Source organism: Topomyia yanbarensis, chromosome 2, assembly GCF_030247195.1.
Source record: "Topomyia yanbarensis strain Yona2022 chromosome 2, ASM3024719v1, whole genome shotgun sequence".
NCBI classification, from domain to species: domain Eukaryota; kingdom Metazoa; phylum Arthropoda; class Insecta; order Diptera; family Culicidae; genus Topomyia; species Topomyia yanbarensis.
The window spans coordinates 380,352,474-380,371,853 of record NC_080671.1 but is presented as its reverse complement, the minus strand read 5'-3'; the positions used below and the strand labels follow the sequence as shown (position 1 = coordinate 380,371,853).

At 39.2% G+C, this 19,380-nt stretch overlaps 1 protein-coding gene across 1 annotated transcript in view; it reads left to right on the top strand.

Moving 5' to 3' along the window:
- Window positions 1–19,380, top strand: part of LOC131684666 (connectin) — a 698,123-nt gene that overhangs the window by 213,733 nt on the left and 465,010 nt on the right. The gene's annotated exons all lie outside the window — the stretch shown is intronic.

Genomic DNA, 19,380 nt, shown 5'->3' with positions numbered 1-19,380 from the left:
TATCACCGTTGGTTTTAAAAAATATATATTTGAAATAGAATTTAATTTTTCTATTATTGCGCTGCATTACACTGCTAGGAGGATTAAATACGATCATTATTTACTTGTACCTATATTGTCCAAACCTGCAAAAAAAATTTTTAACCACTCTTTAATTTATAATAAGAATCTTAAAACATACAAAATAATGTTGGTCATGAATTTGGTCTACTGACGCCACTGAACAGGGATCCAGAATGTAAATTCAGCAGGAATTTTGAGATTTTACTGAACCTAAGGGACCGTTCATAAACCACGTAGACCGAAATTTGAGAATTTTTAACCACCCCCCCCCCCCCCCTAGTAGACCTTAGTAGACTTTTACCAAATCCCCCCCACGCCAAAAGTCTACGTAGACTTTTATTTTTTTATTCGCGGGAAATGTAGAATTAGCAAGAAGCACATAATGTTCAATTAAAAATTAGCGTTTAGATTTATTTCAAACTTTTTAAATATTAAAGAAAGGTTTTTCACATTGGTTTTTTGTCTATGACTGAACAAATGAATTAATAACAAATCAAGGTGCTTGTCAACGTTTGTGTAGCGGAATACTTCTTTTCAAGGTTAGTCACTCAAGTATATGTAAAAAGATTTATTGCTATAACTAGTTCAAGTTTTGGCCGAAGTGTAACCTACAGCAACAATGCAGAATTGCTAAATACTTTTTGAGCCTTACTGGTACATTCAAAATTGTTAAATTAAAAGAAACAATTACAAAATAATACTGTCGATGTGTACTATTATCTAGACTAAAATAATACACCAACTATGCTCACAAACTTCACTTCGTAAACAAATATTTAAATCTTCCCAAAAATATTTATTTTTCTTATGTAATTAATAGCCATATCACCTGAGAGTATTATCGCAAAGTATCAAAGCTTAACTCCGAATATTTTCGAAGACAAATATAGTAGAACCGGTTTGCACGGAGTTGCGTAGGGTCAAGACATAAAATTTAACGGGTGTTTAAATATTTTGAAATCAGTGTAAATGATTGCAAGAGAAACTGATTAACTCGAGTCAACACTTTGTTGTAGAAGTTTCACTACACTACTGCTTTAACCACCGAAATCAACAAATAAAAAAATTAATCCACCTACTAATATAAATCGGGTGTTTTGTTGTTACAATGGTGGTTTTATTGCTTAACTTTGACCATTTTTTAACTTTTTATGGTTCATGCATTTAATGGTCCATGCATGTCTGCTAACTAGTGGTGTCTCAGATGATTTCAAGGTCAAAATCTTCCGTCGAGAGGAATTTTGGTCAAACATCTTTAGAACTGTCATTTTGTATTATTCCTAGATCAAAACTATATCAAAATGTACGCAAGAAACAACAATGTGTGAGGTTGCCCAAACAAAATCGTGGGTTCTGGGTTGAGTGGTCGCTTAACGAGTAGTTACCTCAATATTGTACTAGCTTTGAAGTGCCTGCATAAATACACCTAGCTGAATAGACCGATATTTTAAATACAACTCTCTTTAAATCCCATTTATAATTAGTAATACGAGAATAACAAAAAAATAAGAGTCTACGTAGACTTTTTCAAAAAGCCCCCCTCCCCCCTCGTAGACAAACGTAGACTTTTGCTAGACCCCCCCCCCCCCCCCGTCCCCCTATGAGTCTACGTGGTTTATGAACGGCCCCTAAGCAACTTAACCCTCAAAAAGGCAAGCATTAATTGTGACTTCAAGAATCATCGCCCCTAAGATCCAATGAAATCGTAAGCTTTTTTTATCGCTTTATTAGTCAGAGAATCGAAGGCCCGAAAACGCTCGATCATTTGTATTTCAAATTACAAGTTCATTCATACTTTTGCGGTATTGATTTAAATCTGAAGTAGTTTTCAGATTGTTCTAAGACAAATCATTTGTTTCTTGGCGCAACATATCTAACTATTATCGTTGAAAATTTATGAGAACTTTTTCGCCAAAAACAGAATTCTTTGGAATACCAATATAATTCATTGGAGTAATCAAAAGACAATTATTTATCATCTACATATAAGGTAATGATTCGAGGAATAATTTTTTTTATCCCTTTATGGGCAGCTAGGACCAAGGGTGGTGGCTAGCGGGTTTCATACATCCTTGACCTGACGGACAAAGCTATGGTGCGTTGAACACAGGCAACGCAGATCCAAGGCCATCATTGAAATGATAAGTTCTGCGTTTGAGATGTACTTCCCCCGGTTGCCAGACGAATACCTGTAATTATTACTTGTTGCTTTGTATGTATGAATCTAATGTTCAGTCTTGGGTAGTGTATGCGTGGAAGGCGTGATTTTTAGCGTTCGAGTCCAGGATTGAATATCTGTCTGGGTTAGCGTGGGCGTTTACTAATTGTGTAATAGTGTGATCGCTAAAGGCTCGAGCATTTGAATGCTAGCTTGCATAGATTCACGTGTATTCTTGAACGATCGCGCGCGGACCGTGACTCTAATAATTAATTATTAGTGTGTTGTCTGGTGAATATGAGCATCATTCTTGATTGGTCCAACTGAAGGCATGAGTCTAGGCTGATCGAGAGTAGAGAATTCCGAACGTAGCCGGTCTATGATCGCGCGAGTGGTGGGTTAATGCTTGAGACCGCGGTTGTAAAGTTGTAGGTGCTGAAAAGTTCACTTAAGTAAAGGTGTGTTTTAATGTTGGCGAAATTGCGAGTGTGTGGATGATTGAAATTGTAATGTAAGTTCGCGTTTTTGACCAGGTTTGCGTTATCGCGCAAGTTAGGGGCATTTGTGCGTTTTGTATGTGAGTGTGTAATATACACTGTATATGGGAGAATATGCGATTTATTGTGTTAGTGAGTATTAGTATGAACCTAACTTAAGATATAGTAATAAAAGGAAAAATAACTTGCCGAGTGTTTCTTTTTTTAGGTCACTAACCGTGCATTGAAGAATGCCCAAAAACTCTGAACTAGGCCCCGTCGAGTCCAGTCTGTCCGTCTCGTCCTGTCGTGTCTGGGGTTTCCAGGTTACATGCATTCACCAGATGAGACTAGCTTATGTCAGCTTACTTGTGCACTGGTTTCGTAGAATCGAGGCGATCATCGAAATGATAGATCCTACGAGTGAATGCACTTGGCCCAGTCACCTGTCAAGCATTTGTGTATTTGTGTGTGTTGAGATATGTGTGGAGCCTGTAAATAATATTGTAATACGAATAATATTTTATACGTTAAAATAAGAAATGTGTAATATACTACTTGCAGTTTGTTGATCATTCCTACTTAGGGCGATGAGCCTATTTGCGCCATGTTTCTATTATCACCCTACCCATTTGAAGCCGTTGGTTAGAGCAGTGCCTGCCATCTTTGTTCAACGCATTGAGTCAAATGGTAGCGCAACAATAGGGGCACTCGATTCGAGTTTTCATTGTGCTCAAACACGAGAATTTTACTGTTTTCAACGCATTTGTGTTATTATATTGGTTCTTAACAACGAAGCAAAGCGGTTGATGTCAATTTTTACGCATTCCATTGATTGTAAGGCAAGAAATTACCGAATTAGTGAGGCACCTTGCTTAGTATGGTGAAAATAGGCTCATCACCCTACCTGTTTCCATCGACGTCTGATGGCAGAGAAGAATCATTGTTGGCAGCAATGTTGCTCTTCTTGGATGTGTGATCTCGAAAAGGTCATCACAAGAGTATAACGCATGAGACCAAAAATAAATAAAAATAAAATAAAGAGAAGAGTTAGTATTGTTATTGAGTATTAATAATGCGCCGAATTTTTTTTTTCGAGAGTTGTCCTACTGGAGCTGTAGAGCTAGGTTCTCGGAAGGGCTCCCCGTCAGAATCACATACTATTTGCAGACTAGACAGGCAATGTCGCCCACTAAAACACTGCTTTAGGCCAATTGTAGCGGGCCTTGATTCTGAATGTGATATTCATTGTACGGTTCAGGTATGTGCGGGCGTAAGAACTCGCGATCGCGTGTGTCATCGCGAAGAGCTCGAGCATTTGTACATTAACGTGTTCGATCGCGCGTGCCTTTGTATGTCGCGTGTGCTAACGTGTATGTAACTTCGCGTGCATAAATTCGATTAAATGCCGTTTGCTTTCGCATATTCGCGTGTATTCTAGAATGATCGCGCGGACCGTGAATCTGATACTTAATTTTTCGTGTGCAGTTCAGATTCTAGAAAAAAATGGGTTCTTACATATCACTAGAGTTCTCAGTCATGTCGCCAAGGAACGTATTACCTTGTGGATATGAGCTTTATTTTTCGATTGGTATAATTGAATGTATGGACCTAAGTTACTAGAATGGAGGATTAAGATTTCCGGACGTGACCGATTAATGATCGCGCGCGTTTACGGGTTCGCGTTTGAGACCGCGTTTGTAACTTCGTAAGTACTAAAAGGTTCACGTTTTTACCGGAGTGTTGCGATCGCGAATGTAGGTGTGCGTAGATGATCGCGAAGAGCTGAAGTATCGTTTGTTGACGTGTTTGTCACGTGTGCTCGTGTGTTTGTGCCACACGGACCGTCATTCTGATATTTAGTTTTCTGTGTACGGATCACATTCTGACAGGGAGTGAGTTACTCCATATCACTAGATTTCCCGGTCATGTCGCCATGGACCGTGTTGTCCAGTGTATATGAGAGCTTTCTTTTTAATTGATTCAATTGAAGGCATGAACCTAGACTTCTGAAATCGAGGATCGAGACTTCCGGACGTGAACGATTCATGATCGCGCGAGTGCGGGGGACTATAGGTTGACGCTTGAGACTGCGTTTGAGTGATTACAAGTGCTGAGACGTTCATATTATCACCGGGATATTATAATGTCTGGAAGAGCGCGGGTATAGGTTGCGTGGATGGTCGCGAAGGGCTCAAGCATTTTTATATTTGTTTGTCGCGTGTATGTGATTTTGTTTGTATACATTCGATTTTTATGTAGTTGAGTGAATAGCATTATATTTTTGATTGGTCCACATTGAAGGCATTGGACTTATTCTACTAGGGCCGAGAATAGGGGATTCCGGACGAAACCGATTCATGATCGCGCGAACACGGGCATTTGGTTCACTCTCGAGACCGGGATTGTTAATTTATAAGTGCTAAACCATTCACTTAGTCACCGGGGTGTTATACTTTTTACTAGATCGTGGGTGTGGTCGTGCGTGGATGATCGCGAAGGACTGGAGCGATTGTATGTGGACGTTTTTGTCGCGTGAGCTAGTATGTATGTAACTTCGCGTGGACACATTATTTTTATATGATATGATGGCGGGCGTTCGTATTTGTGACCAGGTTTGTGTTATCGCGTAGGCCACGTTTGTACGTTTGGAATGAGAGATTGTTAGTGTATATGAGAGAATAAGCAATTTGTGTTAGTGAGTTTTAACATGGATCTAATTGAAAATATAGCAACAAAAGAAGGGTGCCTGCAGAGAGAATTGGGCCCCAAACCCACATTGTATATTATTTGACCATGGCAGTGGATAATAAAGGTCACCAAGTTAAGTACTAAAATTGATCACAATGTAGCTTAACTAAAAAGAAAATAATTGTATCTCAAGTTTCTGTGATATAATCATTGTAATACTGCTTTGGTGGAAAAGCCCCCGGATCACATCAAGGTACAGTATCATGCCGAGGGAAGGTTATGATTCAAGGTATAATTGAACAAAAAATGGTGAAAACGATATTTTTTCAAATTTCACTAAACGATTTCGAAAAAATAATTTTCGATTTTATAGTTCCTTATATCCTTCGAACAATAGAAGCTACAGTTTTCATGTGTTAGAAGAAAATGTTCGTCTCGAAAAATTCTGAAAAAACATCTAAATAATATGTTAGGGAAAATGCAAGTGCGAAAGTCATGTTAACCGTTATGTGTCCAACAAAAAAACACCTATAACAGGCCAACAAATTGAAATGCTCATAACTATGGATTCCTTGAACCGATTTGGACACTTTTAGATGTTTTGGATTGAGGAACTCGTCAACTTTTTGATTCTGTAAATGTTAACCGGATGAATGAATCTGGTTCTTGGTAATCCGGATTTTCCGGAGTAGTGTTTCAGTACTAGGGCATGATTTGTAAATTTTAATAATGGCCTAGCAATATGAGTATCAAAACTCTTCAAATTGTCTCGGAAGTCTGTTATTTATTATTACAGAACACTATGGAAATTTGAAAAATGGAATTGGAATGGAATGGCCAATCATGGCCCCACGGGAACCTGCTCCGGAATGTCCGTTCCGGGGTCAAATCACCAAATGGTTCCAAAACTACGAGATACAGTCTACTGATGCAATTCCAAAAATTTTGATACCCATATTGCTAGTATTCCATTGAAATTCACAAATAGTATCCCAGCACTGGAACATGTTTCCGGAAATCCGGATTTCTGAGAACCGAATTAAGTAACCCGATTCATTTTTATCAAGTCTAAAAATGGATGAGTTCTCGAATCCAAAACACCCAAAAGTATCAAAATCGGCAGGAAATTACCTTAGTTATTGGCATTTCAGTTTTGTGGGTACCCGGGTAGCCACGTCGGCCGTCGGTCGTAAAAAAATGAGCCCTTCCTCACTCCCCCTTACTAAATCAACAATATTATTAACCCAAAAGCTAGACTTAGTGAAGTTCTAAGATGTCACAAAGTTGCATTTTCCAGCTATGGATAAAACATTGGAATTTCATTAATTGAAACCTAAAAAGGTACCCGGGTACCGCGTCGGATACACTTTACAAGACTTTTCTTTTCTTTTAAATAGTTGATGGGGCGGCGAATTTTTTGTTAAATCAGAAGATGGTTTAATGGCTCGAGATAAAGTTTCGCAGCCTGTTAGAATATCGAAGAAAATCAAATTTTAAAAAACTTATTCGAAGACACTGGGACTATTTATCAGAATATATTGGCTTAAATGGCACGTTCCCCGTACATAGTCGGGGATTTGTGCCTATTTAATTTGGACTATTTAACGGTATCTTTGTCGAACAACTTTATTAAAAAAAGCGACATCTGCAAAACTTCGGGATATGAAAGAATGGTCTTTTCCCTTTCATTTGAAACCAAGGGCAAAATAATCGGTCGGAGGACTTTGAACAACTTTTTATTTTAAAGTTTTTTGATTGAAAACTTAAGTTTTTTAATCAAACTAATTCGCATTTTTGCTACTGATTGGTACTACATGCATTCGAAAAATACTAAAAGTGAAAATCTGATGAACAATCTCATTATCTGCAACTTCGTAGAAAGCTATAAATCGATGTAACATTGCATGAGAAAGTTTCTAAAATTTTATCAGTTTTTGGATGTCCGCAGGGCCTATTGATTAAGAAGTCGATTAACAAGGACTTGAAAAAAAATTGTTGGGTTTAGATGAACAGTATATTCAGATAAATTTCAATATTTACAAAGCCCCATTCTCATCAAAATTTTGAAGGAGGTGTGGAAAGGTGTTGACCAAATTTATCCTTTTCAAAATGCTGATTAATGTAGTAACGGATTTTATCATGTATTCGTGCCCTTTTAATTCGCTCTAAGAGATAGGTTATGTCCAGTCTTCCTGATCCTATCCTGCCTGTTAAAATACAATTGGCTTAAATTTAAAACTTTATATTTGATTGAATTAAAGTAGACAGTTCGAGTTATTGAAATAAATGACGGAATTCATTGCAATTTTGGATGGAGAATCCTGTTTTTCCTTATCAACATTAAAAGAAAGATGATTGAAAGAGGATCAAGCTCTTTGAGGTTTGGATCCATGTTTGTTATCTTTTGTTATAGATGCAGAGTTTTGCTTGCCGTCAAATTAAGTTTTATTTCCAAATCGCACAGCTCACATAATCTTAGCAAAAAAGGACCAGAACCAAGTTTCATAATTTCCTTTATACTTGCCGAACATATATGGAAAATTTCTAACAAACCTGTAACTCCGAAACCAAAAGTCCGATCGAGAAGAAATGCAATTGCAGCCAATTAAAGCATTGCATCAATGATTTCAAATTTGGCAGATGGTGGAAATCGGTCAAGAGTTTTCTGAAGAATAGGTACGAAATTACCTCCGAATATTGGCAACTTCTCCGGGGCATCAAGACCGTCCTAGGTGAACAATATGGTCAACGTGAGCAAGGAGGGCCTGCTAATCTAAACAATTTATGAATCATTTTTATAACCTTTACATCATCAAGATATCATGGTGGTTTCAGTTTCTATGAGGATTTACCTTATGACCGCACTTTTAAACCAGTAACTCTGGAACCGTATGTCGGATCAGAGTTAAATTCAATTGCAATCAATGCCCTTCACTTGATACTAAGTTTGAGAAAATCGATTCGATCACCTCCGAGTCACCAATGTGCAATTTTTGATCACTTACATGTCATACATTAGCCGAACTTGCTTTTCAGAGTGATTGCATAACCTTTCTATAGGCGCAAGGCACAAATCTTTATGTAGGAAATTCACGTGTGATCGTATTCTTTTACTCATAACTCCGGAACCATTACGTCGTTCAAATAAAATTCAGTAAAAATCAATAAGAGTACTATAACCTTTACTAAAATGATATTGTGAGAATCGAGCCAGCAATATATGAAAAGCAGATGTGAATCTGATTTCGGGACATGACCATTTCTTCGTGACCATGTGATCAGAGACTTTGATTTGCAATTAGTGATCAGGATCAACAATTTCAAACTATTAAGAACTCATTCCAATTAGTTTTTCATCATTTAAATATAACAATAATACCGGTTTCAATGGGAATTTCGCATGTGACCGCATACTTCAACCGGAAACACAGAAACCAGAACTCCGATGCCAATGGAATTTCATGCCAGTTAATACGGATGGCGTAGCTTTCATTTGAGACTAAATTTGAGAAAATCGAGTCAGATATTTCTAAGAGACAGATGCGTATTCAAGTCAGGAACTTTTCCACTTTCCTGAAGCCAGCGATTCCGCCGGAGGTGTTCAAAGTGGTCAATATGGGTTTGATTGGACATCAGTGAGCTGAAGCTATAAACCTAAGCAATTCAGACCGTATTTCATGAATTTTTGCATCTTTTAGATAACATACTGATGTCGATTTATATGGGATTTTCATACGTGAACGTACTTTTCAACCCGTATCTCCGGAACCGGAAGTCGGATTAGAATAAAATTCAATAGCAGCCGACAGGAACGTTGTACTTGAACTTGACGAACTGAACCGAATAGTATAAGAGACTCAGCCTTCCGAGTCTCGGGTAAAAAGTCGGTTTTTAGAGCGATTGCATCGTCTTTCTATGGGAGAAAGGCAAAAAGGTGCAAAATCGGCAAAGTCCCAAAAAGTCGATTTTTGACCAAAAATTTTTTTTCGGGGGAACAATAAATCTCGACGTTTCATACAATTTAAAGAGATTTGGCATCAATAATGCGAATTCATATGTGACCGGATGATGCACGAACGAACTTTCATAGTAATCTATGGGGATAGTATCTCTTTCATTTCAGACTAATTTTGTGAAGATCGGCCGTACCATTTTCGAGAAACTAATGTGGTAATTTCGAAAGATTTTTTTCCTGGGGCTGTTGGAACCTTTTATCTATTTATATTTCATCTGACCTGTGTTGGTCTACATGAAGTGTTTCTAGAATGGGAAAAGCCCATTTCAGGATATACTTCAGAAGCAATCCTCAAATGGGCGTAAAAACCCATCATCTTTTCAAATTTTTCACAGTTGATTACAATGATTTTACACTACAATTAAACATAATCACATAGTACACAGTAGTGCAAGAACAAAAATTACAAATATTACAAAAATGGAATCTTAAAATCTAAGTCAACCTTCTTACTCTATTTTTGAAAACATCACAAGATACAGAAAAGTCAAAATGGTCATAAACACTATTAAAAACATTACACCCTAATGGATTCGTTCTGACCGTACTCTGTGCGCTGAAATTCCAGTCTTAAGAAGTTATGCGATCTGAGATTTCTTGGGGGCACATTGATATTTATTTGTGAGAGAATATCTTCCCAACAAATACTGCTCTAAATGTGTTCCGCCTTTTCGCTAGGGTTTCCATATCGAGCAGACGACAGCGATCGATGTACGGTTGTAGCTCTGTTGGGTTACGCCACGGCAGAGTTCTAAGAGCAAAACGGAGGAATCTTGCCTGCACTGCTTCTATTCGGTTGATCCAAATGCTCGTATAAGGACAGCAAATGGATGCTAAAGCTTCCAGGACAGATCAAACTAGTGAAAAATAGAGTGCCCGTAAACAATATGAATCAATGAATTCTTTGGCGATTCTTATAATGAATCCGAGATTTCTATTTGCCTGTACTCTAACATGAGAGTAATGATTTCTGAATGTCAGTTGTGAGTCCAGGAGTACTCCGAGGTATCTAATAACTGTCATTCTCTCTAGCGATTCCCCTGAGATGGTGTAGCTCCAGAGTATTGGATCTTTTCTGCGAGTAAAAGATATTATGGAACATTTGTCTACGCTGAGAGCCAGCAAGTTGCGACTACACCAATTACAAAAAGCATCTAAGTGTCGCTGCCACGCAATCTTCTATTGACCGCACAATGAGAAATAGTTTGAGATCATCAGCGTATATAAGTTTACACCCTGGAGGTATAACATAGCAAACGTCATTGAAGAACAACGAAAAGAGCAACGGTCCTAGAGTGCTGCCTTGAGGCACTCCCGACAAGTTAATGGAGCTGTATGACTCGCTATTTCCTAATTTTACAGATAGAGAACGATTTACGAGATATGATTTAAGCCACCCTGTGAAATTTGACGAAGCGCCCAGCCGCTTTATCTTTGCCAGTAGAAGAGAGTGATCTACACGATCGAATGCAGCCTTGAGATCCGTGTATACAGTATCGACCTGAGATCCAACTTCAATATTTTTAATACAAAGCGAAGTGAATTGGGCTAGATTAGTAGTTGTTGATCTGTCTGAAAAAAAGCCATGTTGATCCTTCGATATGTATGCCTTTGTCTCACGAAACAGAGTGAGGTTATGCCACGACAATTCGCAACATTTTGTTTATAACCTTTTTTAAAAACGGGAAACATAACTGATTTTTCCCAAAACACGGGAAACGCCGATTGCACCAATGATTGATTGAAAATTAGCCTTAAAGGCGTACACAATGCGCTTGCGCATCTTTTCAGTATAATGGAAGGAATACCATCTGGTTACCTGCTGATGTTGAAGACTTTAGCTTTCTCATGGCAGTTAAAATGTCTTCGTCAGTAAATTGGATATTACCTACATTAATAACATCATAAGGGGCATTCTGAAAACCATATTCCACCTGAGTGGAGTTAGCCCAGTCCTTTTTAAACACACTCGAGAAATGTTGAGCGAATAGGTCACAGATGCCGCTTGGAGTGCTTGATGTTTCACTTGTAAGGAACATACTGGAAGAAAGCCCATTTTCTTTGCGTTTTCCGTTAACGAAAGACCACGTGTGCTACGTGTCTTGAATAGAGCAACCGATTATATGTCTTGTAACTGTTGCTACCTTGAATAAACTCTCGTTTTGTAATGGGGTTTCGTCGGCTGGTGTAATGCCGAAGCGCAGCTGCTCGCAATCTTTTCAGCTTACGTAGCTGACGATTGGACCATGCCGGTTTTGGTCGGGGACGTGGTGCGGGAACTGTTCTTCTGAAAAGCTGTTTCAGGACCAGTGAAAGTTTTTCTAGGGCAACATCTACATCGATCGCGGAATTTAACAAAGTCTCCCAATCAATTGCCTGCAGTGAACTTTGAAGCCTAGAGAAATCAGTCTTCGAAAAGTTGAACTCCCTGACATCCAAAATTTCGTCAAAAATAACCAACTGGGGAAAAATCTGCGTTACTAGAAGAGGAGATATGATATGCGTCACAGGCAAGTAATGACTCAAGGGCTTCTGAAACGGCGCAGTTAATAGAAGTTTCTTCATTTACGAACAGGAGATCCAGGGTTCGATTTCGTCTGTTATTTACGGTACACATTTGCAACATGTTCAATATAGACTTTCCGTCCAACAAGGCAATACTCGCTCTCGAAAAGATAGATTCGGAAGGATCTTGAAAGGCATAACCGGAGGGTGTACTCTTCCAAAGAAGTCTTGGCTGATTATAGTCACCAAACAGTAGATGAGCCGTGTTCGGTTGAATGGAAGTTGCGATGTCAAGTGCTGAGTCTAAGTGCTTCTGAATAATATCTATATCACTTGCGGAATCGGGGGGAATGTATACTACGCCTACACAAATATTAGTATCGCGCCCGCAAATATCTACCCATAGTTGTTCGAGATCGTTACTATCAGTTTTATGTTTGGACGAGAGCCGGTTGGACACTGCAATAAGCACACCACCACCACGTTTTTCCCTGTACTGTCTGGATGGCGATCTTTACGGTAAACCGTGTACCTTGGGCCAAATAACTGGATCGAATGGACTTGATCATTCAGCCACATTTCGGTTAGAACAATAACATCATATTCGGCCTCTGAAACAGCGACGAACAGCTCGTCAATTTTTGTGCGTAGTCCTCTCACGTTCTGGTAGTAGATACTAAGATGTTCCTCCAGATAGTGTCCTGATGGTTGAGCGGTAGAAAGATGAGCGGCGATGGTGGAGGCGTCCGGCTGTAATAGGGGTGGATTTTCAGCGGGAGCAGCATCTTTACGTCCTACTTTGGAAGAACATATACATTCATTGCATTTACCAGTGTAAACAAAAGCAGGAACTTCCAATTGTTTTAGACTGCTGTTATCTGACCGGAGCAGATCGTAGTCTCTGCTTTCAGATTTCGTTGTCAACATACAGGCGTCGATGATAGAATCAAACTGATTGTAAACGGTGGTAAACTGCAATTGGGGATCGGATTCACGATGCGCAGAGTCTATAGTAGCTTCGGGAGGACATATACCCTCCTTATTTTAACCACACCGGAGAAGATCACTACCATCGCATTCACTTTCCGTGACGGAGTTTAGCTGATCACGTCCGTTGGTAAGATCTGACCGGGAAGGGTCGCTGCTAAGTTTCGTGGCAAGCAGATGGGCGTCGGTGATGGATTCTAGCTGATTGCGCCCATCGGCAAGCTGCAATTGTGGTACTAATTTAAGGTGCGCAGTATCTTGAGTCGTCAATGTGACCAATGAGACTTCGGAACGGAAAGGGAAACGGAAGTTTTTATGAGGGGTGCAAACAGTCGCCTTTCGTTTGATACTCGGTTTGTAAAAACCGGTTCGATGAACACCGAATAACCAATGTGACTTTAATTCTGTAATATGCCCGAGACCCGGAACATCCGGAATTGTCGACAGTGGACAATAACTTTAATTGGCAATCCGTGATCTAGATCTGCGAAACGATGTAATTTTATGGGAAATTCCTGTGTGATCGTACTAACGAACCTATAACTCCGGAACCACAAGTCTAATCTGAATAAAATTCAATAGCAAGTGTGAAATCTTTCATTTGAAATCAAGGTTGTAAAAATCCGTCAAAAAATCACTGAGAAATAGATGCGTTGCGTTGCGTTGCGTTGCGTTGTGACGATGATTTTGGCGGATTGCACACTGACTTCATCATGTTTGACTGCTTATTATCTGATAAGAGTTGCTTAGGAAATGGTAAGTAGGAATTCATACCAATCCGACCCATATTAAAACCTCAACAGCATGATAGCCATCATTGCCGGCCGCCCCCATCTCCATCGTTCACGGGTAAAGATAAAGGATAAGGTAGACGGAAAGTGTTGATGCTCCACCTACTTAACGGAAGGTAGACGACTCATCAGGCTCTTCCATAGGTGTCGCGGAGTTGGTAGTTTGGAAGGGTATCAGGTCTAGGATTCGCTCCAAGCAAGCGATGCGACCTGTAAAGCATATTTTATTAGGTAGTTGTTTAGTTAGTCTTCGAGTGCAAAATCACTCGAAAAAGAGATCTTGTTTAGTTTTTGGTTCTTTTTAAACTCTGGGCAGCCGGCTACCGAGAGTATACTATGTTTCCTAAACAAAAGCAATTTGAACTCCACACGGCCGACCGTGGGAGTATTGCCTAGAAAAGCTAATCTTATCTGCGTAATGGCCGGATCACTATTTATTGCAACAGTATTTGGACAGAATTCGCTACTTCTTCTCTACGATATATTTATTGGCTTGAAAACTACCGAGTGATAATACTTTATATAGGCAAAATAGGCGCGAGATGTTATAAATCAAGGAAAGTATTTCTTATTTTCCATATAAGATTGTTTGTGGAATACAAGTATACGAGCGATAATAACGAACACTGAAGGGAAATATAAAGGATTGTTAACCTGATGCATGGGCTTGTTAGCAATAACGGAGCTTGAAATTAGATTCATAAAAACAGATGCGGCGAATTTTCAATACCTATTGACCCGTGATCATAGATACTAGTCAAATTATTCGTATTCGTATTATTTATTCGGATAATTTCCGATCAACTATGCATTTTTACGGCAATATTTTCTCGACTAGATCTGTTCGCACCCTCTCATTCTGCTACTATCGGCAGAAGGCTGATAGCACCCAGTCGTCGCCGGTGTAATGACCAAATGTCATCAATAGACTTAGACTCGCGTGGAGGCATGAGATAGGAAACTTGTGAGAATTTTGTTATCCCACCGTTTGACGACCAAAAATTCGCTGAGAAATAGATGGGACATTAACTTAGGAGTTTGGTAAGTTTCTCGGGGGCATCAAGAATAGGTAGCCAATGTGTCAAAGCTGTTTGGAATGGTTATTGTTGATCTAGACTCGCAAATGACAGTAATTTTGCATACACTTTAATATGTATAGCATCATTTGGCCATCATGGTGATACCAGTTTATAAAGAAATGTTCTGTATGACCGCACTCTTAAACCCGTAACTCCCGTGCCGGAAATCCAAACAATAAAAAAAGCAATAGCAGTCGATGGAAAGGTTGTACCTTTCATTTGAGACTAAATTTGTGCAAACCGGTTCACCCATCTCTAAGAAGCAGAGGTGACATAATTTTCCACATACACACAGACATTTTCTTATCTCGTCAAATTGGGTCAAATGATATATGAGACTCGGCCATCTTGGCCTAGGTTAAAAGTTGAAAGTATAGAGCGATTACATAACCTTTCTCTATGGGAAAGCAAAACGTATTTTTTTAGTGGACTAAAAATTTATTTAGGACCTATAACAGCAATATAGCCAAAATCATACTAACGTAGCACGCTGACCTCGAAATCTAAAGAGAAATTGTTCGTCCTGGAGCAGAATTGTCGAGTGTGGGTGACAACTAGAGAAAGCATTCCTGAGCCACTAAATCTGTATCTCGATATCAGTGTGTAATTTAAACGTTGGTTGTGGTCCAATTCGCACGAGTTAAGCTCGTGGTGTTTATCGATAGAGGGGTTATAATTAAAACTATTTGTAACGAAACTGACGTTTTGGAGCAAATAGCTTCCCTAATTTGTTTACTCCTATAAAGAAGATGTTGCACTAATATGGTACGCTATACTACAAAGTGAATGTAGGCCAGACCTGGTTTAAAGATTATTGAATGGATTTGAGGGTCAAATTTAGTGGCATTACAGTTCCAAAGACTGGCCTGTTAGCTTCCCAGATTTAAGATATACTTAAAAGTTATATATACTATATTATTTCAACACATTACGAAAGTGAATCGGAATAAATTGAACGCGATGTCCTACAGTACCGTTCTCGTTATCCCATCCGTCCTTGACAACCAAATGTTGGCCAAGCTGGAGTGTAAGTAAACTGTTGTTTGAAATAAACATTATCGGAGAAAAATCGATAGACGTACCATCCCATACCATCCAGCTCTGGTCGAGCGCCCGTGTTTTCCTTCCAGACAGACACGGAGTATCAAATTTGTTCCAGCAATAGTGGAAGCCATTTCGCCTTTCGCCATCCATCCTCCGTTCTGGCGGTTCGCTTCGCATCGAGAGTGCAATGTGCTGTCTCCGCTGTCTCGCTATCCGCTGCCCGGAACATCGTGTTCGACGTTGAGCCTTATCAAAGGACGGCGCTGCACATTGTTAGCTTCCCTGGTGCATATTGCTTCTTTTTTGCTCTGCCAACATCACGCTCAATGTCGGGAAAACAACACTATTGAAGGCTTTTGATGTGAATCAGGCCAAACTTCCATTTAATTTCCTGGCACAGCCAGCCCGGGACGGTATCGGGCGCATTCGTTTGAATATGATAATATCCCCGGCGGGGAGTGAGGCAGTGGGGGTAGGTGTAGTGATTGATGAAGTTGATGAAGCCCGTAAGTCGACTGGTCCACAGATTACCTGCATTCTGCTTGCTGGATTATAGTTCTTGCATAAAACTGATCATGATAATATGAAACATGTACGCTGAAATGTTTACATTTTTACTGGTTTTTCCATCTTAATCAAATATTTTCCTGATGGCAGAGTACCAAAGTTGAACCATCAACCACAAGTATGTTCCATCCATGCAAAAAGGTTGCCGAAAACATGCCTCCCAAGCCGTATTAATTTTCTCACCCGGTTGAACCCAACACAATCTCTAATTGCTCCATCATTTAAATTCACCCACAGAAGCATTCCATCTTAATCGTAGGCAACCGCAACCAAGCTTGACCCCATCTAATGTCACCGATCAATCTTCTCGTCGCATCATCCGGCCGACCGGACGACTGTGGTAAAGTCATGCAGCAATGCTTTCTCCACCCCCTTCCGTTGACACCCACGACTCGTTGGCCCCACTAGACAATTAATTACTTAACATGTTCGGAACTGTTTAGAGGTCTGTGTATGTGTGTGTGTTGTGGTGGTGAAAAGTCTCCATCTGTCAAAACTTTTCCGAACCGCACATGTAGCATCATCTTCGGTCCTGCAGTTGCTAAATTACAGAAGTGAACCCTGTTCCCCAAATTGGGGACCATAATTAATAACTTGGCTCATTTGAGGGTTACCGAGTGGAGAGTTGAATGAAATGGTACCTAGTGATAGATGGGTTCTTGGAGAAGATTCTCATGCGATGAGCTGGGGTCTTCGTACTCTTAGGAAATGCCCGATAGAGTTGGAATTTAGGTACATATTGTGGCTATCACTAATTTATACTTCGTCTTCTAATGCATTATCAGAAGGCTTACTACGCAAAAAAGGGTAAAACTAATAATTTCAACGTTTGTGTCGCAAATGTTTTATTTTTAGCTTTTTCTTTTTTATAAGCGTACACTAAGAAACGCATTGAAAAGCAGTTTTTTATATCGTAGCTTACTATATCGTTAAAAGTAAACAGATGAAAATGACAAACCTCGATGTCGCGGTGAGGCTACCCTTTTAGAACGAAATTATCATGAAACACATTTTTCACTCGGCAGCCCTCCGCTTCCCGCGCACTTTTTAATTCTTCGAAAGACAAAAATCTACATTGAGCAGAACCGCGGTGCTCTTACTAAATGCATACCATATCCTATTGGAGGTGAACAAGAAAAAAAAATCAATCTACTTTTCCAACGTGTTTCTTTTCACGGTTTCCCCCTTCATTTTTTTGTCATGACGATATGAGCGTGTTTTTCCAGTGTCGGCGTTTATAATTTAAATATTTATCTTGTCCCAGAACAGATGAAACGAGCTCACCTCTCTTTGTGCTACCAAGAAGGAAGATGGCTTAGCAGCCAACAAATCTTCAACCAGATCGGTCCGGGCGGTAGTTCAGATTTCACTGGAATTTGACAACTGAACTGTGGCACATCAGGTGGCCAAAAATAGGAAGGAAAAAGCGATTTCCTCTGATTTCGGTTTCTGTTAGCATTTCGCTAGAATATCAGAGTACTTATTGTAGTTATTGACATTAAAAAGTACGTCATCATTGTTGTATGAACTGTAGTTATATTCTTATGTATCATTTGAATGCTCACGCATAAAAATTCTTAAAAAAAATGAACGAGAAATTCGTTATTTAAAATTAAAAAGATGTAGAGTGCACCGCAAAATTAAATTTTTTTAAAAATTTGCATCACACACATTGGCAACTTGTGTGTCCCAACTTATCCCAGGCAGACACGTAGCCAGAGAGGGGGCTAGGGGGCTAAAGTCCCTCCCGAATTTTTTCAAAAATAAATTTAATAAACCGGCGACTTTTAACAAAATGTGTTGCTCATCTGGTTTCAACAAATTTTTGAGAAAAAGTTGAAGAAGGCTATTTCTAACTACCAAAGGCAATAGTCACGAAATTTAGTGTGCTTTATGCTTTTGCTCGAGCCAGTGCGAAGCGAACGACAAAAATATTAACTTTTGTATTATGTGCCTTGTCTAAAAAATAATGGGTTTTTTCGCAATTTAAATTTTTATCATAAATTTTTGTTTTTTTGAAAAATGACCCATTTTTTTCAGTGCATATTTTTTTCAGACAGAAGTATTCATTCCCTGTAACTCGTTCTCAGATAGTTTTGCTGTATAAAATACAGTAATCGAACAAAAGAAATTGAAATTCATACACGTAGAAACGTTTACGCCCTTTTGAAAAGTTGCTCTTGAGTCAAAATAATCTTATTACCTGTGGAAAATATTTAGTCTTGCATGACGGTGTAACGTGTAAAGTTTCATTGGAATCTAAGAGTGAGTGGCAGAAGCAAGAAGTGATGCTCCAGCCTAATACGGTGATTATAAAATTATTGATGATTCGCATAGGACCGAGCATTCGACGATGACGCGGAAATGAACAACAGCGAGAGAGAAATGAACAACTTACCCCCCCACCCCCCTAGGAAAAAACTAATTCCTCACCTCGTAAAGAGGTTTCCACGTGCAATGGCTAAGCGCTCGCGCGAGATCTGCCGGACAACCATTTAAAATCATTATATTATTTTTATTGTTTGCGTAAGGAAACCCACGACCCCGTTTGTTATTTTTAAATGATAAGTTTTTTAATTGGACACAATTTTAAATTTCTGTATTAGGTCACTGCATGCTGTGCACTCTGTACTCTGTACTGTGCTACATAAAAAGTATTTCAATTCGTCTGAAAATGATTCAACCGAGAAGACAGTAGTTGTTTCGCGTAATTTTAACGCAATACCATTTTTATTGACGCTTCATTTCAATCCGTGATATCTGCAACAAATGTGTAAAAGAAAGTTCTTTTAAAAGTGGACGGGTCAAAAAGTGGTAAAACAATAGGTAATCACGAAGAGCGACTAAAATGTTGGGACTAATTGAATCTATAAGCCAATAAGTTGGGATAAGTGTTTCCTTTTCATGTCTTCAGTATGTGACAATCTTTCGTTCGGTTTCTGCTCGTTATGAAATAAAATGAGAGAGATTATCTTAAATAAGGGCGAAAAGAGAGGAGAAAAAT